Source organism: Callorhinus ursinus, unplaced genomic scaffold, assembly GCF_003265705.2.
Source record: "Callorhinus ursinus isolate GAN/ISIS: 27379988/994484 unplaced genomic scaffold, GSC_fseal_2.0 scaffold11, whole genome shotgun sequence".
NCBI lineage: Eukaryota > Metazoa > Chordata > Mammalia > Carnivora > Otariidae > Callorhinus > Callorhinus ursinus.
The window spans coordinates 1,935,707-1,959,043 of NW_027397073.1; the positions used below are offsets into that span (position 1 = coordinate 1,935,707).

Consider the following 23,337-nt stretch of genomic DNA (forward strand, 5'->3'; position numbering starts at 1 on the left):
ACCCCAAGCGTTCAAGAATGAACTTAAACGCCTTTACACGTGTTGTGGGAGCCCTCAAGTGAGGGTGTCCAGTGCATCAGCAGCTCGGTGACTGCGGGCCTGCCCCACATCACTGACGTTGAAGGCCATCGCCATTCTTAATCTTGGTGTCTCTCACTTCAGGTAAATTAAACCCATTTCTGTGAAAGTGGGAAGAAGAGCTTCCCTGTTTCTCGACCTTTCTGCTTTCCGACCCATCAGAGCGTGCTGCTGCCAGCCTCATGTTTGTGGGCTCCCAGCGGTCCCAGGACACGGTGTCTGCCCTGGAGGGGATGCGTGCATGTCTGCGTGGGCCCCCAAAGGGCTGTCTGTGCTAGGCCTGCTCCTGCCATCTCCGGGTGGGGGTTTGGGGTGCGCTGCCTGTCCGTCCTCCTGGGAAGGCTGTCCCGCACTGCACAGGGAGTTAGAAATCCTCAGCCTTGGTCAGAGGTACTACTCACCACCTTTCATTCGTGAGGCCACTTGGGGAGGCCGGCAGGCATGTGGTTCCTTTCTCCGTGGAAATGCATTTATCTGGTAACAGAAAAATCAGGAATTGAATGTACTTACAGTTTGAATGTGTCTGCAAATGCAGGAAGTTACCAAACTTCTGCTGCAGACTCGAGGTTGTCCAGGCACATTGCAAAAGGGCTTTGGGGCTCCGACTCTATACATTGATTCGATGAGCAGGGTCTTTCTCAAGATCGCAGTGAGAGGTAGTGGAGCCTTGGACCAGTGCCCTGGGCTCCGGTTCCCGTCCTGTGTGTTCTGAGCCATGTTGTCACCTGCGGCCGCCGGGGAAGACCTGGCCGTTCCTGCCCCTGAGGTGCTGACCGTCTGGTTGGGGCCAGGGAGAATGTCACCTGGCTGTGCCGTGGCCTCTCTGCTTTTGCCACATTGCCGGTGCTCTGAGGCAAGAGGGGCCAGCCATCCTTAGGTTCGTGCTGGCCCGGAACTTGGAGGAGGTGGGCATCCACAGACCCCCATGCATCCCAGGGCCCTGGCTCCAGGGCTCCGCCCCACCTGCCGGCCCTCCTGCGGGCCCTGAACTTAGTCTCTGTCCTTAAGCTCCCCTTGGGAGGGTCTGAGGTTCATGGTCCCTGCCTCCTGTCTCCCTGTCCCTGCCTTTGCGCTGGGGCTCTCAGGACAGGCTTTCTGGCTTCTTGTCACCTCCTCATGCCTGGACTTTGGTGACTTCTTGTGTCCTTTTGAGTCTGATGGAAGGTGTCTCCGCAGTGAGGGCCTTCCTCACGCTCGCCTGGTTTGACCGCCTCTCCCCTAGCCCGTCTCCCTGACCATGCATGACCCCCATCCTCCCTGTGTGCGTGGGCGGGTGCGCATTCCTGCAAGGACATCTTCACCAGCTCCATCCCTCTGATTTGGAGTCCCCTCTGCCCTCCATGTGGCCTGCCTCTAGACCAGCCCCCTCCCATCTCTGGATCTCCGGGAACCCTGCCTCCAGGTGGATTGTCCTCTGTTTGCCTCTCTCTGGAACTCAGCACGGGTGCAGATGACTCCCACGCTGTCCTCCGTGCGTGCTGGTGTGTGGCTGCGATTGGCGCTCTGAACCGTGTTCTTGTCTGGTGTCCTCGCTCCCATACTGGGCTTCCACTCCCAGAACAAGTGCTGTGCTGAAGAGAGGGGTCTGCAGGCCTGGTGCACCTCCACCGGAGGAGGTCACCGGAACCCCGAGGGGACGAAGGGCTCTGGCTAAAGTGTCTTCCATCCATGCTTTTACTGCCTCCTGAATTGGCCCAGAGGCTTCTGGGCCGGCGGTGGGTGGCAGACACACATGACTTTCCTGAGCCCTTGGGATGGAGCTGGGGTCCTAGCAGGGCCCTGAGAGTGATGCAAGTGATGAAGGGATCCATGTCCTCAAGAAGATATATTACAGGAGCTGGAATTAATATTTGCTCCTGCGGGACCTTGCGAGTTTCCAGCAGGGCTTGGGTCCCCGGGGGACATGAGAAGTCAGAAGGGGAGTCGGGCCTCCGTGAACACAGGTGGAGGAGCGCGGGGGCCTCCGTGAACACGGGCCCAGGAGCGCGGGGCCCTCCGTGAACACGGGCCCAGGAGCGCGGGGCCCTCCGTGAACACGGGCCCAGGAGCGCAGGGGGTGGTGTCTCCTTCAGAGGTGGTGCCTGAGCTCTTCTAAGGTGGGGACTGGGTGGTGTGGAGAGCAGCGGAGAGCGTGGGCCGAGGCAGGGGGTTTTGCCTCTCTTCTTCCTTCTTCAGGACTCTGTTTCTGGCTCCAGCTGTTCTTCCTGCTGGTCCTCCGCTGTCTGCGCCTGCCGCCTGCGTCTCCCCACTCCGTTCCATCCCCTGTTCTGCGAGGTGGCGTCTGAAACGTCCATGTGTGGAGCTCCGCTCTGCTTCCCCCACAAAGGAAGCATGCACAAGCCCACCCAGTCTCCCCATGACCGTCAGAGGGGCCGAGCACTGGCTGCGTGGCATTCGGCAGTGTGCCTGCCCTCTCTGTGCCCGTTCCTTTGTTTTGGGGAGAGGGTGGCCGTGGTCGCTGCACTGGGGCCCGGGGCACGTGAAATGTGTGCACGCGCACAGATGTGTTTGGAACAGCATCTGGCAGGAAGCACCGTTACCCGTGTGTCCAGGAGGCCGCTGCCTGGAGGGGCTCCGCGGGTGCAGGGAGATTTCGGAGGGAGGCCGCCAGGACCCGCAGGTCCCTGCACTGGGGGCAGCTCCATGTCTTCGGTTGGCTTCGTGGCTCCACAGCACCACGTACCTTCCTTTGTTTGGGGACTGCTCTCTGCCACTCACGTGCTGGTCTGGTCTTTTTCTGTAATCTTGTTTCATTTACTTATTCTTTTCTTTTTTTAAGATTTTTATTTTATTTTATTTTTTCTTTTGAGGGAGAGAAAGGGCAAGCACAAGTCGGGTGTAGAGGCAGAGGGAGAAGCAGGCTCCCCGCTGAGCAGGGAGCCCGATGCAGGGACTCGATACCAGGACCCCGGGATCACTACCTGAGCCGAAGGCAGACGCTTCACCAACTGAGGCGCCCCTCATTTACTTATTCTTAACAGGCAAACACTTTTATTTAAAGAAGGCAAAGAGCTCTTGTAAAAGCAGGTTACTAATGTTTTATTATTTGGATGACGTTGGGGGTGTTTGCACAACATCCAGGGAGTGTCCTTTCACTGTAGTTTTGCAACAATTCAGAGTTCCCACAGCCCCTTCGTGCAGCGTCCCTGTGCTGGCGTCTTCAGGCAGAGTGCTCGTCAGATCTGGGAGGTGGACATCGGTGCCGCAGTTCCTCTGTGCCCCGGGCCTTGCCCGCGTCCCTCCACGTTTCCTGCCGAGGCCTCTCCTGCCCTCCGGGACCCCCGCAGACGTCCCTTGCTGGCCTCGCCCTGGATGCGTGGAGGAGGCCTGGTCGGGTGTTCTGTGGAGTGTGCGTCCATCTGGGGAGGAAGACTTGGAGGTGAGAGGCTCTGCTTGCCAGGTCCGCCCCGTGGTTCTTCTGTTGACTTAACGCTTGTTGGTCATTCCTGCTCCGCTTCCTTCGCCTTTTATGGCTTAATGAGTCTGGGCAAGGAGGTGGAAGGTGGCTCTCCCCAAGGCGCCGTCCCTGACATTCCTTCTCTTCCTCCTGCATATCACAGTTGATTCTGGAACTTTCCTCCTGTGTGCTGTCTGGAAATGGGCATCAGAGTGTTTCTCAGACGGACGTGGGCTCCTTGGCCCATGGGGGATGGTAAATAGAGTTTTTCAAAGGCTTCTTTCGCCTGAGAGTTTCCTGGACTGAAGAATTGCTGCCAAAGAATAAAATCTTTTCTGTTTCTTCTTCCTTGTTCCGCCCAAGGTGTCCAGAGGCAGGAAATGGTCTCTCAACGCTCATCACTCTGAAATGTTGGTTTCAGTCAAGGAAAAACTAAGTCAGAAAAAATTTAGTGCTCTGTTCAAAAAACCCACACGCCAGAGACCCGCCGTCCAGCAGGTAGTTTTTATGAGATGGCCCATCTTGCGTGTTGGGCTCTGGTGCCCAGCGTGTGAGCCGTTGGCACCCGGAGAGCTCTGGGGCCAGGCCTGTCCTGGGGGGTCGCCTGCAGGTGTGGAGGCGGCTGTTGCCCTCCTGGGACATGTGGCTGTGGTCACATCCCTCTGGTCCAGTGCAGTGTCCCCCTCCACCCCTGGCCCTGCCCCAGTGTCCTGAGGGATCCATGATGCATCTCAGGTCTTAAAAGACACATCACTAGATAGTTTTTTAAAAATGGGAAATTTAAAAGGAAACCTCTGAACCTCTCTGGTAAGTGAAGTGACCAGGCATGGGGTGCAGAAGAGGCCTTGCAAGGCTCTGGAGGCTGGCACGCTCCCCCTGAACCCCATGTTGCTGCTGGGGCTCTGTACTCCTGGTCCCAGGGACCTGGCACCTCTTAACTGTCCTCTCGAGGTACCCAGCTACCAGCGGGAGACACGGCCAGGGGCTCCAGGAATGCGCCTCGATGCTGTCATGAGCTCCAGGTTCTGAGCCTGGAATCAAAGACACATTGCATGACCACGTGAAGAAAGCCAGCATGAGATCTGACTTCGGTGGCTCTCTACCTGTCTTTTCCCATTCTTAGGAAGTATGTGTAACTTCGGGTTGAGAGGAAAGACTTCGCATGCACTGCTTGTGGCTCCTGCAGCAGAAATATTTTATTTTAGCCTTGAAGAGATGTTTGCAAGTGTCACTGTCACATATCTGTGGAATGCCTTTCCGGTTCGGTGAGCACAGTGCGGACAGTAAGGAAGCTGAGATTTCAAGGAAATGCTTCTGATTAGCACAGCTGCTTGCTGGACAGGTCAGCGTGGTGGTCACAGTCTGCCCTGATCCAAGGGTCTGCTCTGCGAATTCCGGCAGTGCAGGTGGAGGTGGGGGTGTTCAGATCTATGGTCCAGACAGAAGACAGCCATCCACGGGGCCTGGTGTTCGGGTGGCCAGCGACGTGAGCCATGTGCGGAGCAGAGCGCCGCCAGGAGGAGAGCGCGTGGCTTGTCTTAGGTGGGGATGTGCTGCCGACCCGTCCAGCTGCTCAGACCCGATGCGGTTAGATGGCCTTGCGTGCGGAGGGGGGAGAAGCCTCCCGTCTGCCATGCTGTGAGCTACCGGAGCTGCCCGAGGTGCTTTTCTGTCTCCTGAAAACAACTATGTGCATTTGCAGCAGTTAATTTTTTTCTTAAAAGCAATAGCAAGGGGCGCCTGGGTGGCTCAGTCAGTTAAGCATCTGCCTTTGGCTCAGGTCATGGTCCCAGGGACCTGGGATTGAGCTCCACTTCGGGCTCCCTGCTCCTTGGGAGCCTGCTTCTCCCTCTCTGCTCCTCCCCCTGCTTGTGCGTGCTGTCTCTCTCAAGTAAATAAATAAAAAATCTTAAAAAAAAAAACAATAGCAAATTTTTCTTGAAAGTGTCATTGCTTGTTAAAAAAACTTAAAAAGCCGAAAATAAATAAACTGGGAACAAATAAAAAATAGATAACATCTCAAAAGGAAAAGTGTGATCACTTGAAACCGGAGCTTTGGAGGAGTTCAGGCTCTGGGAGAGGCCAGGGTGGGGGGCAGCTTCAGCTTCTTTCCTGGGAGGAGCCATGGTGACCAGGGTGCATCAGGAGGGTCTTGTTACTTCACTGACGCCCTCACAGGAAAGTCACATTTGGGTCGATGAGGAGACCTTCCTGTTTAATCCGTGGGACTTGTGTTTTACAGACCTGGGATTGAGAGCGTTTAAGATAAAACAATAGTTTTCAGTTTGACCTTGGCGTGGGGTCGCTTTTCCTGCCATAGCAGGAAAAATGGCAAGAGGCGTCTGATGGTAAATAGGAAAAGAACTCAACAAGAGCACCTGTTTTTCAGGGATCAGGGTGAAGTGGAGCAAAAGCTCTTCAAGGATTTTCCCTGAGCTCCGGCTGTGTGGGTAAATCTGTGGGGCATGGGGCTTGTGAGGAGGGACGCTTTCGTTTTGTTATCTGGGGAAGTGTTGCTCGAAGGACGCTGTGTACATGGGAGTGGGGCTGACTTTTCCACCCGCCTTGGCACAGCGTCTGCTCCGCGGTGTTTTGGGCAGCGTGCTTGGGGGTGGCAGGCAGCTGCAGGGTCCCTTGTGGGAGGCGATGCTGCGGGCAGCAAAGCCCTAGTGGGGATCAGTGAACTCTGAACACCTGGACGTTCCTTTCTTCCACCACTTTTGGAGGAAACGTCCATCTGTGTCCGCAGGGGGAGAGGTTTCGATTTCACTGGGCGGTTCTGCCAAGAGCAGATCCCAGTCTTTGCCTGCAGTGTACTGGGACATGCGTGGACTCAGGCCTCTGTGGTGTCTGTGTTTTACCTAAAGGGACATTCTAGAAGCTGAAGTGTGTTAGGCTCGCATTCCTTATAAGGAGATGTATTGTAGTGCAAACTCTTCTTTCTTTTTCTCTGATGATTGTGTGGATTGTCATTTGGTTAAAGTTGTGAAATGGTTTGATTTGGAATTTGCTGGGAGGAGCCTGCGAGTTGGAGAACTGAAGCCCCACATGAAGTCCCCTCCTGTGGGGACCCCAGGCACACCACTGAAGCCCAGGGAGCTCTTCTGGGACAAAAACACTTTGAAAATAAGTTTAAAAGCCCAAAGGAAAATACTAAATTTGATTTTAATCTGAAAGATATTTTGATGCCAAATAGGGTGGAAAAGGAGCGCTTCATAGGTTTTTATCTCTGGATTTGGGGGAAATCATTGGGCTGGAGTGTCAGAGGAGGGGCATTTCCTCAGCATCTCCACCCCAAGGGGTGAGGCCAGGACCCTCCCTTTGCAGGTGCAGATGCCCAAGTGAGCCAGAGACTTGCCCAGGTGTGAGCCGCATGTGGGGGCCGCACGGCTTGAGGTGGGCACTCGGTGAATATCTGAGTAATCAGACCTAGGATGCGGGCCTCGGGACTCCCACAGCAGAGCCGCTCCTGTGTGGGGACATGAATCAGCATTGGGTTCCTCGTGATTATTGATGCTACAACTGAATTTTGGAATTGGGGCCTCACGGGGAAGGGACGCTCCCCTTGCTGAGTGCCCACCAGGGACCAGGCACTGGTCTAAGGACTTTATGTACATTTTCTTACTCTACGTTTGGAATGCAAGATGGCGAAACATCCTCTGAATACATTTCTGACAACCGTAGAAACTGTGTGTGACAAATGACTCGCCCCCCCCATCTCCGTTAAAGGCCACGAGACATAGGGTGATCCAGGGCCCCTTGAACAGTGTAGTTCCCAGGCGCCCTCGGTGGCGAGGAGGCTGCACATGGCCTCGTCTTCTCACCCCTATGTGCCATCCTGCTTGTGGTTTGCTGTGGCATGGAGCGCTGGGGACGCAAAGGCAGATCCCCGAGGACACTGTCAAAGTTAGCCTGTTGCATAGAGAGCAGACGGGGCCTGCTGGTGGTGGCGACATTTGTCTTGTTAGGAAAGGTGCCTCTCGGGCGCCTGGGTGGCTCAGTTGGTTAAGCGACTGCCTTCGGCTCAGGTCATGATCCTGGAGTCCCGGGATCGAGTCCCGCATCGGGCTCCCTGCTCAGCGGGGAGTCTGCTTCTCCCTCTGACCCTCTCCCCTCTCATGTTCTCTCTCTGTCTCATTCTCTCTCTCAAATAAATAAATAAAATCTTTATAAAAAAAAAAAAAAAAGGAAAGGTGCCTCTCCCTGGTTCTGTGGTTGCTATAAACTGTCACGGACTCCTCGAGTTCAGTGGGTTGTAAAAATCAGTTCCTGCCCCTTCCAGAAAAACGGAGAGAACCAGCCTTCTGTGCAGGTGTCTGGGTCTGCTTGATGTCCTGCTGCGCTCCAGCCCGAGTGTCCGGCATGACCCGCTCATGTGTGCACAGCCACCCTCAGTCCTCGCGGGCCGTGGGCACCCCCGCCTCCAGCGGGTCCTCGGGGCTGGGGTTTCCGTGGGGAGCCCCTCTGTGAGAAGAGCCTCCTGTGGGCGCCTGCGTGCGCGGGGTGAGGCTCCATTCCTGGAAGGTGGAATGTGTCGCCGGTCTGCGCGCTGGTGAGAAAACCATGAACCTCTAGGACAACGCAACTCAGATGCTCTTCCTGCCAGTGTTTCCTTCTGAGAGGGCTTTTCTGGAAGAGATTGGCCACGGCGGGGATGGGGCTGCAGGTAGAGCTTAGCTAAATGAGTGATTATTATGTGCATCCTGAGACAGTTGGCGTGTGCACGCGGGAAGCTGCAGTGTGTGTTGGGCACCAGGCTAGACCTCCACGTGGGTGAGAAGCTCACCTCCCCTGAAGGACAGTGGTATTTTCCATGTGTTTCCTAGTGAAGCTGTGTTTTCCCTCTGTGAAGAGTGTGACATTGGTGGGAATTATCCTGTGACATGGCAAGACTGGATCAACATGGTCTCCTGAAAGGAACAGATTTATGTTTAGAGCCCTCTACTCTAGGCCCCAAGTCAAAGCCTGTGCATCTTTCCCGAAAGCAAAGTTTGACTCTTGGTCCTAATTTGGAAAGGTTTCCCTTAGGAGATTTTAGAACTAGCTGGAGGAAACTGTCATTACCTAAGAAAGCCAATATGGTGTGCTTATCTCAAATGCAGGTAGGTTCAACTTAAGGAGAAAAAGCTTAGAATTGTTGACAAGTCCTGTAGCACCTTTTTGAGAACTTTCTAAGCAGGAGGTTAACATGAGAGGAACTCAGGCAGATCTTTGTTCTTGGCGCATGCACGTGGTATAATGTAGGGGCTTACCTATGAATGCTTAGAAATAAGCGTCTTTTTGTTTTCTGTGTGTGGTGTCTTCCTGGCAGGGCTTCTGACCCCTTCCCATGAGCCCCGTCAGCTTCATTTAGGGGCGTGACGAATGTGAATCACGAGGGTGGTGTTTTCCCTTTCTGTGGCTTGCACTGTTGCACAATTAACAACCAGCACCATGTGCACGACTCACCAAGCCTCCCGGTGCTCTGTAACTGGGCACCTTCCGTGCAACAGACCAATTTTGGAAAAAATTTAAAAAACAAAACAGTGTAAATATAAAGAAATCAAAAGCGATTTGCCGTGTATGTGTGTGTGACTAGCTCGGTATGATTTTAAGGGTAGAGCTGGGAAACCCTTACTTGTAGTTAGGATTGCAGTCACAAACCCCCCACAGTGAATCAGTGAATGGTGCCTTTTCATTGCATCAAACGGGTAAATATGCAGTGGTGCAGTTTAAACCAAATCCTGAGCTCTGGGGGTCAGGGTTTGATCATGTGTCTGGTGAAAATGTGCTGCGTGCACTTTCTGGGGTGGGGGCGCGTACGGCTGTGTGCAGTCACCTAAAATTATGATGTATGTTGACTACGTGGTGAGAGTCTAGAAACTTTGGGTCGGTTCCTTCCTAAGTGGAGGCGGTGGTGCCCGTGGAGTTTCCATGAGGCCGATCTCTGCCCAGAGAACATGCCAGGCTATGGGACTCAGCGCTGGGAATCTTGTTTGATTTTGTGCATGACCGGATTGTGCTTAGTTATTTATGGGTCCAAAGAGGCACGATTTTGGGGGCCTTTAGTTGAGGAAGGTCTCGACTGTAGTTCTTCCTTGGCCTGTGTTTCTCAAACAGTAATCTACTTTTCCCCGAAGAGGTGCGGGTGCTTGTACCCCCAGGGATCGGGAAGGCAGAAAGGGTTGTGCGTGGACAGTGTCAGCCACCTGGGAGTCTGGTAAGGAGCGGAGCCAAAGTGAGTATCTGTTGTTTCCCGTGAGTGGAGAGAGGAGTCCCACTGTCCATCTCTGCGGTGACAGAGCCTGTGCTTTTAGGAATGAGTGCATTTCATGGCGTCTCCGCTGGGTGGGCCCTGCCCTTCCTCCTGGAGCAGGAGACGGGAGGCTCTTCTTGGGTCGGGGAGATGCGGAGGTGAAGATGGCCTCTGGTCATTAACCGTGACTATCAAGTAATGGAATAGGAGCTCATTCAGATAATTGAGTTGGAAACATACTTTAGAGCGATTGTATTTTGATTTTCCAGTACTTTGTTTATTGGGTGGGTGAGCCCCACACGTTCTCCTGTTTTCTCTCTCCCACGGAGGTCTGTGCTCACGGCAGACCCGGCTCGTGCAGCGCAGGTGCACCTTCATCCGGCGGCTCTGCGACAGGCTCCTGTTGATGTGGGTGTCCTGTGGGTGTCCAACAGTAAGTTTACAAGTAACTGTCCCTTTCGCTGAATAGGCGTTTCTAGAGTTGGTCTCCGTAAATGCTAACTCCTGAGTAATTTTCGTGAACCGGTAGCCCCAGCTTGGATGTCACGGTCCCTAGAACACAAGAGCAGGCCCCCAGGCCCTTGGCCCCCTCACCTGGGGCCACCCCTGCACTGAGCCGGGCCCTGGGCTCCCACCTGGGCCCATGAGGCCCTTGGGAAACTTGGTCTGTCGCCTCGCAGTGCGGGCACGTCCGCTCCGGGCCTTGCACTGAACGGATGGAGGAGGCATCTAAAGGTTGCTGCTTGGGTTGAAAAGAGACAGAGAAATGACCGTCTGACAGAATCAACATACGTCGGGTTGCACACGCCCGCCGCTGTTCTGACTCTAGGTGTCAGTGTGGACTCTGTGGGAACCCAACGCTAGATTCAGTGGAGGTGGGCCCTTTGTCCACGTCGTGGTGTTCGGGTTTGTGGACACCATTCGCAGCCACTGGTGGGACTCCTTGTTGTCTGTGAGCACCGGGGGAGAGCGCTCTTCCCTTTCCTCCCCAGGCCTGGGGGGCGGCCGTAGGGCCCGCGAGCTCTGGAATCCCCAGACCTGCCCTCTTGTATCTCATGTTCAGTTTTCCCCAAAAGCTGCGGCTGGGTAAGATGTTTTGGCTTAGAAAACATCCCGTCCTCATTTCTGCGAGATCCTTTACGATCGCTTCACATACAGCGTTTCCTTAACTTTCGCGGCGGAATAACATGGTAGCATTCTTCTGAGGAGTTAGAATGGGATTTTCATGTTTATCCTTTTTTGTTCCTTACAAGAAAGGTAGAGATGGTCTTTTATCTCCAAAAGTTAGAACTTGCAGGGATGTGTCATTAAGTGTGCTTGAAAATATATTTTTAGACAAGCAATGCAGGATAAATCCTAGGGCAATGTGACATCATGTTCTTGTCAAGAATTGCTCTTTGTAAACATTCTCTGATAGATCACTCTTCTTAAGAGGCTGAAATGCTCTCAAAGGTGCTGTGTGTGTGAGTGATAAACTAGGTCATGTTACAGTAGTTATTGGCAGTAATGGATCTGGAAAATTTAAACTGGTTCTACTCTATGTGCCTTAGTAGATGCTGAAGCATTTGGGGAAGATTTGTCCTTTTCTAATTTTGATCCTCAAAGTATTGATTGGTGTTTGTACAAGGGCCAAGAAAGTCTTAATTTCTTGCATGATACGCCTTTCAGCTGTCCTACCAAAATAAACTCCACTCGGGGTATCTTTACAGAAAATGGTTTGTATGCAGTTACTTAGAATTCAGGAAAATTGATCACTGAAGTGTTTATTTTTCCCGTGCGCTCTTAATGAAGGGATTTTTGGGGGCTGACTTCTGTGCTCAACAGTCCTACCTCGGAAGGTAATGTTTAACAGAATGTTTTATGGCTTACCGCACATAATTATCTCTCTTTGTATTCTTGGGCACAGTTCTTTATTTGACGGTGGAGACTTCCAGGCTGTTCACAAAAAGCACAGAGGAAAGCGATAATGCCAGATAGGTATTCATTGCAGTCTGTGTTCTTACACAGGGAGAAAAATGTTGGTTTTTGGTAAAAGTCTGGAAAATAGGTCACCGTCAGTGGGTTGGGGGGCAAATACTGTCTTTTGTTCTTGGTTTACTTGGAGTAAAATACAGCTTATTTGTAGAAACGAATTTCTGTTAAAATATGTTTTACAATCCACTAATACCAGTTTCGAAAAGGTACATCCAGTCGACGGGGAAGTGTGACACAGAGAGGAAATACGGCAAGTCTCTGCATGGCATTATTTTGTTTTCACTGTTGATCATTTCTTTAAAAAAATTTATATTAGGCACTGAATTGGTGTGCACTTTTGAGCTTAGGCTCAGTAAAAACTTACCAGCCGCTCGTAAATGGGATTTTCCCCTGCAGTTTATCTAAAGCCTTCGGATCTTCCATGTCTGTTTTAAAGCTAGAAATTTATGAGTCTTGATTTTCTCTGGGATTCTCCAGGTTTTCAGTATTTCTGAATTATTTGGAACTTAGGCTTTCATCCTCTTGATGCAGCATGGAAAAAAGTCAGAGTGAAACTGGACTGCTTTTGTGGTTCATGTAATGAAGCGAGTGATTTGCTCTCTCTTTTTGTAAAATGCCGAGCAGCCTTTGGTGGCTGCAGACTTCACCCGAGCGGCCCGGTTTGGGGGACATGGTCTCTTAACGGAAACATTGACTAGATCATTAACTACGCTGGCCGTGCGGGCGGCTCTGGGGCGCTGGATGGACCCCCAGACCCCCGACCAGGGGCCCCAGGGGGACATTTATTTGCAGAACATTACAGAGCAAGCCCTGGCTCCTGTTAACTTTTCTTTTTTCCCATCTTTCCTTCTTCCTTTTTTTTTTCCTCCAGTTTAGAGAAGTTCACTTTTTTTAGGGACAAATAGATTGGTAAAGTCAATTTGTAATACAAGCCTTGGAAATCCTAAATGGTTAGCAAGAGTGATGCATTGATTTTGGAGAGCAAAGGAAAAAAGAAACTAGTAAAATGGTGCTTCTTTCCTTTTGATCTTAAAACACCCAGCCCTTGCTTGTTTTCACATGGATGCTTCCGGATGCCTACTTTGGATTTTTCTGGATCTGTTATTAGTGACTGGGGAAGGGAAATTCCCACATCCTCCCTCATCTATTCTAGGACGTTCTTGAATGTAATCAATAATTAGATGGTGTATTCATCTGCTTTTTTCATTCCCCCGTAGGGTCAGTTTTGACTTACCAGTCATTCTGTTTCAGTCAAAGGACGTACGGGCAGCTATAATGCTGATGTTAATTCATATTTTCTTTTGTGAATGTGTTGGCATACGGTCGCTACTGTTCTCCTGCTTCCGCCTTCTCTCTGGAGGTGAAGATGGGTTCTCTCTTTTCCGGGACCAGGACTTTATTTGCGTGTGTGACAGATCGTGGTAAACAACTTCATGAACGGGAGCCTGCTTGCAGAATCACAGCGAGGTCCTCAGGCGTTTCGGCTGTAAATGGAGCCCTGGCCGCAGCCGGGGTCTGAGCTACTCATCGACCTGGGTCTTGCCGAAAGATTGTGCAGTTTGCATAGTAAAACCTTATTAGGGACAGTTAGTTACATTTGGGGACTACTAATGTGTTGGCTTGATTTTTGGGGGGGTTCTAAAGAATTTAAAGGAAACCTTTGTTTGAGAAAGTGGGATTTTGTCAATGTTGTGTTGATGGTTTTTTCTCCTACTTTGTGTTCTGAACAAAGCATATTTGAGACGTACCTTTAAAATGAGTGCTCTTGGCAGCAATGTCTGAGCACATTGTTCTTGGCCCTTTGGAAGTAGGGCCTGCCTTGCCTGTGGGCAGTTGTGCGTTCCTTACACCCGGGGATGCTGGGTTTGTGTCCTTTTACCCCTAGTGGGGGAGGTGGGGTGGGGTTTCTTGTGAATGCCGCTGATTCTGGTGGCCTTTTATTCATTTCTTCTTATTAGAGTGGAAATGTAGTTTGCTCATAATGGATTATTGATTGGCCTGAGCGAGGCGGCCTCAAGGCCTTGTCAGCCTGGGTCCTTAACTCCCTGGCAGTGAATGCATCAGTTCATGGAGCGGCTCGGACCCGGTCTGCGGACTATAAGCCTGGAATTGTTAATCTGGGGCAGATTGGTGTGTGCGGAGAGGAACTCCTCATTGTTGTCACGGAATTTCTCCCCATTTGTTCAAAGAATAGGCTTTTTGTCTCAGCAGTAGATAAGCCTGTGCAGGATGTTAATGATGTATTTTGATTCATGGCCCATAATACTACAGTGTAAGGAGTAAAGCCCATTTCATTGTCTGCAGGCGAACAGACAGGCAGTATACTGCGCAGCCGGGGCCCAGCACCCACCGGGGCCTGTGTTCCTGGGCAGCACCCACCGCTCCATGGACAAGCCTTCGGAAGTGCACCGCCGGGCCAGTCCACTCTTCTTTTTATTTTAGGACTTGCCTTTTGGAGCCACAGTACTCCCGTAAATGCCCACAGCGTTGTCTGTGAGCTGTTTTCTTTGTAAGGGTACCCTCCCAGCCTGACTGACTCTTCACATTTTACAAATTCTCCCGTTACCAGAGCTGCACACACAGGCTGGGGGAGCCCCCGCTGCTCCCGCCTCCCTCCCTCCCTCAACCCCGGGGCTCCCCCAGAGGGTGGCCAGGGGAGATAGGAGGAGGGACCACAGTGCACCGAGGAGAGCAAACCTACTTCTTAGTAGCGTGATATGGCTAATTAATGAGCCAGAACTGAAAAAGTACCCAACTAGAGAGTTCTTTGAAAAACAGGATGAGCTTCGGGTTCTTCCCTAAACTGAAAACTCTCCCTCGGAGCAGGAAACGCCTGGTCCAGCTCTCCTGCAGCCCTTCCCGGCCTGTTATGCCTCCCACTCTGGTTTGGGTTGGTTTAAAGAAACTTGCAGAGTTGTTTTGTTAGGCAAATGGCTCAAAATATTAGAGGTTACTTGAAAATTAGCCTCTGGATTCCTTGTGCAGGATAAGATGTTGATAGAATTATCTTTTGATAGTTTTGGGGAAATCAGTACAAAGTCATTCGGCTTCTGCTTTGTGTTGATTTACTTCTCAGAGCAGAAAATGGCAAGATTTCCTGTAGATTCAGTGATATGCTTACTGTTTAAAAAGGCAGGATATTTTACCTTTTTCCCCTGGCAATGCCACAGTTAACTGGTTAGAAGATGGTTGTTTAAAATGTGGGAAGGAAACCTCAACTGCATGACCGGTTTTTTTGCTTTGGGAAGCCGTGGACTGGGGTCACCAGGACTAGCTTGGGCTAGTTCCTCCGGCTGGAGAGCCACTGCGCGGACTGCGGGAAGGCTGTGACCAAGCTTTGGGTGGATTCCTGAGCTTCTCAGCATCAGTGAGCAGCCTCTTAAGTACTGCTTTTCATTTGAACAGTTTATTATTCAGATGATTTCTTCCTTTCTCTCTTTCTTTCTTTCTTTCTTTCTTTCTTTCTTTCTTTCTTTCTTTCTTTCTTTCTTTTCTTTCTTTCTTTTTCTTTCTTCCTTCTTTTTTGAATTTTTAATACTGGAATTAACAAAAGGTAATGTTCTCAAACTGCATTCCTTGGAGCCTTCTGAGCTTCCTCCAGGCCTGGGGAGCAGGATGGTGGGGGGGGGGGGGGGGAAGGGCCCACCAGAGCCCCTCTTTCAGTTGTGTTCCTTCCTGGGGTTGCAAGTGGGAGTTATTTTTTTTTTAAGCTTCTTTTGTGAAAAACTTCCAAAACCCATAAAATTTGGAAGAATAAGAAACACACATAACATTCACCATCTAGATCCAGCAGTTAACATTAAAAAAGTAATGCTGAGATGTTTTATTTATATCAATTTATTTTTATTCGCTTCCTTTTGAGTGAATAATATTCCAACATTCTATTTTTTTTTTTTTTTAATGAGGTGCAATTGGTCCGTGACATTCTGCAAGCATCAGGTGTCTAACGTTATAACATGACGTCTGTATTCACTACTCTGCGATCGCTGCCAAAAGACTAGTCACCAGCTGTCCGCGTACAGTGACCCCCGTTTCGCTCACCCTCTCCCCCTGGAGCTACCACTGATCTGTATCTATGAGTTTGTTTTAATATTGTTTTCTTATTTTTCAGATCAAACAGGTGAGTGGAATCGTATGGTATTTGTCTGACTTCACTGGGCCCGATGCCCTCAAAGTCCGTCTGTGCTATCGCGTAGGCGAGACCCCGTTGCTCCTTAGGGCCGCGTAGTAGCCGTGCGTGTGTGTGCACGAGTCCTCTTTATTGTTGGTCCCTCGGTGGACACTCGTGCGCTTCCGTGCCTTGACTGCTGTCAGTAATGCTGCATGAACACGAGGGGTGCAGGTATCTTTGTGAATTAGTGATTCTGTTTTCTTCAGGTAGACGCCCAGAAGGGGACCAGGTGGGTCATATCGTGGTTCTGTTCGTACTTTTTCGAGGAATCTCCATACTGTTCTACATTCCCACCAACACATGTTATTTCTTGTCTTTTTGATAATTGCCATTCTAACTGGTGTGAGGTAATATATCATTGTGGTTTTGATTTATGATTTCCTAATAATTAGTGATGTTGAGCACCTTTTCCTGTACCTGTTGACATCTGTATGTCTTTGAAAAAATGCCTCTTTAGATCCTCTTTCCATTTTTTAGTCAGGTTGTTTGTTTTTATATTGTTGAGTTGGAGGAGCTCTTTATATTTTTTGGATATTAACCCCTTATTGGATATAGGATTTGCGAATATCTTAGTAGGTTGCCTTTTTGTTTTGATGATGGTTTCCTTCACTGCCCAGAAGCTTCTTTGTTTGAAATAGTCCCATTTGTTTATTTTTGCTTTTGTTTCCCTTGCCTTTGGACTCAGGTTCAAACACACTGCTAAAACCAGTGTCACGGAGCTTTCCACCTATGTGTTCTTCTGGGAGTTTTATGGTTTCAAGTCTGACATTCAGTTCTGTAGTCCATTCTGAGTTAATTTTTGTGTATGTTAAGATAGCAGGCTGGTTGCATTCTCTTGCATGTGGCTGTCCAGTTTTCCCAACATCATTTATTGAAGACACTGCTTTCACCATTGGATGTTCTTGGCTCCTTTTTGTAAGTTAATTGTCCGTATACATGTGGGTTTATTATTAGGCTCTCAGTTCTGTTCCATTGACCAATGTGTCTGTTTTTATACCAATAGCATACTGTTTTGATTTATTGTAGCTTTGTAGAATAGTTTGAAATCAAGGAACATGATGCCTCCAGCTTTGTTCTTCCTTCTTAGGACTGCTTTGGCTATGTGGGGTTTTTTGGATGCCATACAGATTTTAGAATTATTTGTTCTATGAAAAATGCCATTGGAATTTTGATAGGGATTGCATTGAATCTGTAGTTGCTTTGGGTAATATGGATGTTTTAGCAATATTAATTCTTGTAATGCATGAGCACAGGATATCTTTTATTTGTGTCTAAACATTTGTAATTTTCAGTGTACAGGTCTTTCATCTTCTTGGTTGAATTTATTCCTAGGTATTTTATTCTTTTTGATGCAATTGTAAATGGAATTGCTTTCTTTTTCTTCTTTTTTTAAAGATTATTTATTAGAGAGAGTCCATGCGCATGCATGCACAAAGCAGGGAGGGGCAGAGAGAGAATCTCAAGCGGACTCCATGCTGAATTTGGAGCTAGATGTGGGGCTTGATCTCATGACCCATGAGATCATGACCTGAGCCGAAACCAAGAGTTGGCTGCCCAACCAACTGAGCCACCCAGGTGCCCCTGGGACTGCTTTCCTAATTTATCTTTCTGATAGTTATTAATGTATAGAGAAGCCACAGATTTCTGTATATTGATTTTGTATCCTTTACTGAAATTGTTTATTCTAATGGTTTTTTGATGAGTGTTTATGGATTTCTGTATATAATATTATGTCATCTGCAAATAGTGATAGTTTTATTTCTTCCTTTCCTATTTGGATGACTTCTTTTCTTTTTTCTTGCCTTATTGCTCTAGGTAGGACTTCTAATACTAGGTTGAATAAAGGTGGTGAGAGTGGACATCTTTGGCTTGTTCTTGATCTTAGGAGGAAAGTTCTTAACGTTTCCCTACTGAGTATGATGTTGGTTGTGGGTTTGTCATATATGACCTTTATTATGTTGAAATATGTTCTCTCTATACCTGCTTTGTTGAGTTTTTATTATAAATGTGTATTGAATTTTGTCAAATGCTCTTTTTGCATCTATTGAGATGATCATGTGATTTTTATCCTTCGTTTTGTCAGTGTAGTGCATCACACTGACTTATTTGTGGATGTTGAACCATCCTTGCAGCCCTGGAATAAATCCCACTTGATCATGGTGTATAAACCTTTTAATGTATTGTTGAATTCAATTTGCTAATAATTTTGATGAAGATTTTTGGATCTCTGTTTATCAAGGATACTGGCTTGTAATTTTCGTTTTTTTGTGGTGTCCTTGTCTGGTTTTGGTGTCCGACAGATAAACATACCTGCACCTGTTATATAGATCTGGCAGTTGTTAACATTTTTATATATTTGTCTTTCTCTTTTTTGTAAACCACCTCCAAAATATTCCATCAACATTTCTAAAAACTAAGAATGTTCTTCTGTATTACCAACCTAACAAAATAGCAGTTCTCAAATATTAATATTTAGTCAATTTTAATGTTTCGTTTTTATGAAGAGTTTGGGAGCTAGAATATGTTTGATCATGTTTGGTGTGGATGGTTGTAGCTGGTGGAAGGCTTTATAGTTGTATTAAATAACCTTTTGTGGTGGACCTGTGAGAGCCCACTGAATACGCAGGGGTCCCTAGTGACTTCTAATTTAGTTTCCTAAGCTTCTATTATTTTGTCCTTTTGAATTTTTTAAACCAAATACTGTCACTCTCAGTGAGTAGGTGTCTTTGGGTCCTGCGGTGACCTTTCATTTACTTATTCAGCAGTTATTAATAATAATATGTAACATGTTAACCATTTACTGTGTATTAAACATTGTACCTAGAATGCATTAATTTAAACCTCACAGAATTACTATACTATAGTTCTCATTACTATCATTTACATTTAAAAAGTGAAATGGGGGGCTTCTGGGTGGCTTGGTCATTAGGTCATGATCCTAGGCTCCCGGGATCGAGCCCCGCATCGGGCTCCCTGCTCCGCGGGAAGCCTGCTTCTCCCTCTCCCACTCCCCCTGCTTGTGTTCCCTCTCTCGCTGTGTCTCTCTCTGTGAAATAAATAAATAAAATCTTAAAAAAAAAGAAAAGGTAAAATTGGCTGGGAAACAGAGAGGTTAAGACGGGTCACACAGCCGATCCAAGTGAGTGGCAGAACTGGGTTTTGATCTCGGGTAGTCTGACCGCACTGCGGTGCCCAAAATGTGCTTGGCTCTGGGTTAGCACGGGGGGCTCAGTGGGGAGAGGTCTTGTCCGCTAACACACAAGTGACCAGAAAAAGAAGCAGTCCAGATGTGTGCTAGGATAGGGCCAGGGCCGTGCAGAGAGCTAGGGGAGGGCCCCAACCGAGTCACAAGGCTGCCAGGGGTCAGGTAAGATGTCAGGTACGTAGGTGGGTTGGGACCTGCATGCGTGAGTCCCGGAGGCAAGAGCAAGCGTGCGTCTGCCTGGGCATGGAGCAGAGCACATAGTCACAGAGGCGGTCCATCCTGGATAGTAGGTGTCCAGGTCTTGCCCCTCTGGGAGTCACTGCAGGGCAGGGGCCTTGACACCCCCGGTCCTCGGCGTCTCGGGGAGCTGCTGCAGCAGGTCCCCAGGGCATGCTTCCGGAAGTGACTTTCCTGCTTTGTTTGAGGTCAGAGACTCAGTCCCCAGGACCCTTGCTTAGAGAAGTGATTTGTGAGCTGGAACATTTACCCACAGAGTAAATTGGTCCCAAATCCAGTGACTGTAAGCAGTCTTGAGAAAGCCGTGCCGTGCAGGCACAGAGGGAGACGGTCTCTGAAAGGTATGCAACCCTGCGTCTGTGTATTTAGACTTCGTGGTTTGTTTATTTCTGTGTTCCCACGCTTGCATTTTAAAGTTTAGCTGCATACTTTATTTTCACAGCTTTTACATATTGCCCCTTAAATCCTTCCCCATCTCCGCTATAATGCATTTTTTATGTTATGAATATACACTTTGATTTTCTTAAAAACATTTTACCTTTACCTACTTTTTATAAACACGATTAAATTACCTTTTACAAAATGCCATCTCTAAAAATGTAGAAGTCATTTTTAAAGAGTAGCTGCAAACTCTTCTCTCTAGAGAAACATGCACACACAGTGAGCCATCCATTGGAAATCTATTTTAAAACCCTAATCAGCAAGCCGTTTTTATGTATAAACAATTAAATTACTTGCCAGACAAGTTCCCAATTACTGCCATGGACAAAGTTTGTGATACAGTGACAACAGAACTGGTTCATTATGGGCAAACTGTGTTCAGATGGGGCCGTGGTGTATGGATGTCCGTGGGATGATACGTTGTCCTGGGTCAGCTAAAACACATACGCGTGTCTGCTGTCCCACCACGCCCCCCCCATTCCTGTTCCTGCTGCTGGAACCCCGCTCACTCTGGGCTACATGAAGAGCTAACATTTATTCACACATTTTATAACACTAGTTATCTTTAGGTTAATGTGCTATTGTAGGAGAAGTTGGAACAGCAAATCCCATGTGGTATGTGCTTGTCTGTCTGGGAGAGTAAAAGGCAGCTCAGGACGAAAGCGCATCTGGCCGGAACAGAGCAGTCTGACGCTTTGTCCCGCGGTGGTGGTGACGGCGCGTGACCCGTTTCCCACTGGGGACCGAGATGGATGTGGAGAAACCGGTGAGACCCTCCAGGCTCAGGGGCGCTGGTGGGTGGTGGTTTTTATCTCAAAGCTAGTGGTGCTGGAGGGCTGGTGGTGGCTCCGCAAGCCTCCTAACTGGGCCGCCTGTGGTGCATTTTTAAGTTGAGAGTTCTGATGACAGCATTCCTGTTCTTTTTTGGAAAAGAAGTGATGACCCTGTCTTACGTAGCAGTTTTTGCCTGCAGCTAAAAAGAATATCACAAAGATCTGTTGATTGGGCTGTGGACGAAGGAGGGTCAGTTGCTGGGAATCACTTTCCCACTGTGGTTTTAAAGGTTCGCCAGAAACTTCGTTAGTGGACCCCGGGTGTCAGGAAGCTTTTTCAAGTGGAGCCCGTTTTGTTGATGTTGTGATTTCCTTAAGATAGTGGTGTTTGGGGCGTAAATAGTACTGTTGCAGCATTTTTTCCGTTGCTACATTGATCTATTTTCCCCTTGGTAATATCTTTAGGTTCTTTCAAACGGCGTCCCATGCCGCTCTGCCCAGCATTTACCGCAGGGCTTCGTTTTGAAAGATGGGGATGTGGGCAGAGAAGTGGAAGACGAGAGAAAGAGGGGCCTGTTCGCGGGTGGCGGGGGCGCTCTTCACGGCCTTCCCTGAGAAGCCGCCTGGAAACTGCAGGGTCCCGTTGGCCTTGGGGAAAGCTTTTCAGCTGGTTTTGGAGGAAGCCCGAGGAAGAACACTGTGTTCTCTGGCGTTTGGGTTCTTGAAGGAAGGTGCCCAGGCCTGGGCTGGGGCCAGGGGCGTGGGGGAAGCAGAGCCTTGATGAGTCCAGGCTGTGAGGAGGAGCCTGGATTTCTCAGCCAGCCAACATGGCAGCCGCCTGCAGTGTGCAGAGGACTGAGGACCCCCCGGAAAGAATGAGAAGTGCAGCTGCATCCCCTTGGCCCCGCAGCCTGGCTGCTGGATGCTCCGGTGGCCTGGGACCGCCGGAGCCACTCCCTCCCGTCCCCGCTGTGCTGGCCAAGCTGCGGGCACACCTGCTCCCCCCCTTTGCAGCTCACCAGGGCCCGTGGGCTGCAGGGCAGGGCGCCGTCTGGTGTTACGTGTGAGGCCCAGACCGGGCAGGTGTTTACTGTGTACGGATGTGTGCAGGGATCTGGGGAGTGCTCTGAGGACAGCCTCGGCAGGGGCTTCCCTGACTCTAGGCTCCTGAGAGGTGAGGAGAGGAGCCTGGGCCGTGAGGGATGCCCCCTGAGACCCACCTGGCCGGTTAGCGGGGGACCAGGGCTCTAACGGTGCATCACTCCGTGCTAGCGCTGGGGTGGAGACCCCCGACCTGCCACACCGCATCCTTGAAGCTGCCCCGCAGCTTGGGAAGCATTTGACGCTCACGACCCCAGGGGGTGCTGAACACGCAGTAGCAAAGAAGGAGGGGATAAACCAGCCACAGGGCATGCGTTGGTGATGATTTGAACAAGTCTTCTCACTTGAAAAATCCACTTTTATTTCCAGGTGCATTTGTGAGTTGCCTCTTGCGATCCTTAACTGGTTGAGCACTAGTACTCCGTGAACCTTGTCTTTGCGGCTGGTTTGTGGCTGTTTGATCCCCTAGAACTGGAGAACTGTCTGACTTTAATATTCTTTGTCGACCAACTGAGAGGTCTGGTGGACTTTGTAAAATTATCTCAGAGCCGCCAATTTCCAGTTTTTTTCCTTCACAAGATTATTTCTTTATGATTCTTTAAACTCCTAAGATCTTTATATCCAGATTAGATCATTGAGCTAAATATGAATAGTATGTTTCATTCATACTTTTGTGTAGTATTTCACATTCATCATTTTGAGGGAATGAAATAAATCCTGGGATAGAAGGGGATGCACGCGAATCATTTGCAGTATAACCCATAAGTAATACACAACATACACAACCATCCAAAACTTGTGCCAAGACCAAAACAGCTTGAAAAGATGATTTAAATTAGCCTAAGTCATCATTAAGAGGTGTTCTTGTTAACCCAATTTGTCCATTTTTATGGGGAGTTTTTATTTATGTACTTTACCGGAGTTGTTGATTTTTGGAGGCTCGCTCTCAGCAGGAGGAAATCTGTGCACCTGTTAGCGTCGAGAGTAAAGATTACCTGTGTGCCCCTCTCCTTTTTGCTTCTTTCCAGACTTGGCTGCTCTCACTGCATTGGTTTATTTAGGTGCCTGGGAACCCCGCTAGCACGGGGCTTCATCAAAAGATGTTTCAGAATACATAATTTTAAGTAAGATTTCTTCTAAGGGAAGAAATCTTTGTGGGAGGAGGTGTTTGGAGAGAGCAGGAGGTGTGTTGTCTGTCCAGAGGGCATCTATCACAATGGCTTCTGCACCCCTGCCTCCAAGTGGAGGACAGTGCCATGCACGCAGAATCCCTCCCTGGTGGGCAGGTTCCCCTGCGTTCTTCACTTCCCTGTCCTATTGTCAGTGCTCTTTTCTGTGTCTGCCCTGGTGAAGGCATGTCAGGATGGACGACCAGAGCAGACAAGGAGTCGCCGCCCAGGGTCTTTGGGGAGAGAACCTTTCATTTGTGAGCAAAAAATGTGTATTAGTAAGTACATTGGTTCAAAACCAGAAACCTATAGCTTCTTCATGTTTTGTAAATTTTATAATACGGGTTCTTAGTGTGTATGAAGTTGTGAGTTTGTAAAAACATGGCATCCTTTATATATGTCATGGCTGTTTTTAAAGAGAATTTGCCTGTCTGGGTGCCTCTCGGTGCAAGTGTGGAGCCCCGCTCCCGTCTCCGCCCCCACAGGGAGACCCTCGGAATCCCGTCTCAATTACTTCAGCTTGGAGGTGAGAGGGATAAACAGACCGTGTCCCAAG

General features: G+C 49.2%; 1 protein-coding gene across 13 annotated transcripts in view; it reads left to right on the top strand.

Moving 5' to 3' along the window:
- ZNF516 (zinc finger protein 516) overlaps positions 1-23,337 on the top strand; it is a 116,240-nt gene that overhangs the window by 25,006 nt on the left and 67,897 nt on the right. Inside the window, exon 1 of one of the 13 annotated variants that reach the window (XM_025886408.2) lies at positions 3,196-3,457. The exons of 10 other annotated variants lie outside the window; for them this stretch is intronic. The gene's annotated coding sequence lies outside the window, so the exon portion shown is untranslated. Of the gene's footprint in view, positions 1-3,195; positions 3,458-10,097; positions 10,144-20,068; positions 20,505-23,337 lie in introns of those variants that run through there. 2 more of the 13 variants (XM_073898021.1, XM_073898018.1) reach the window with 2 other exon arrangements.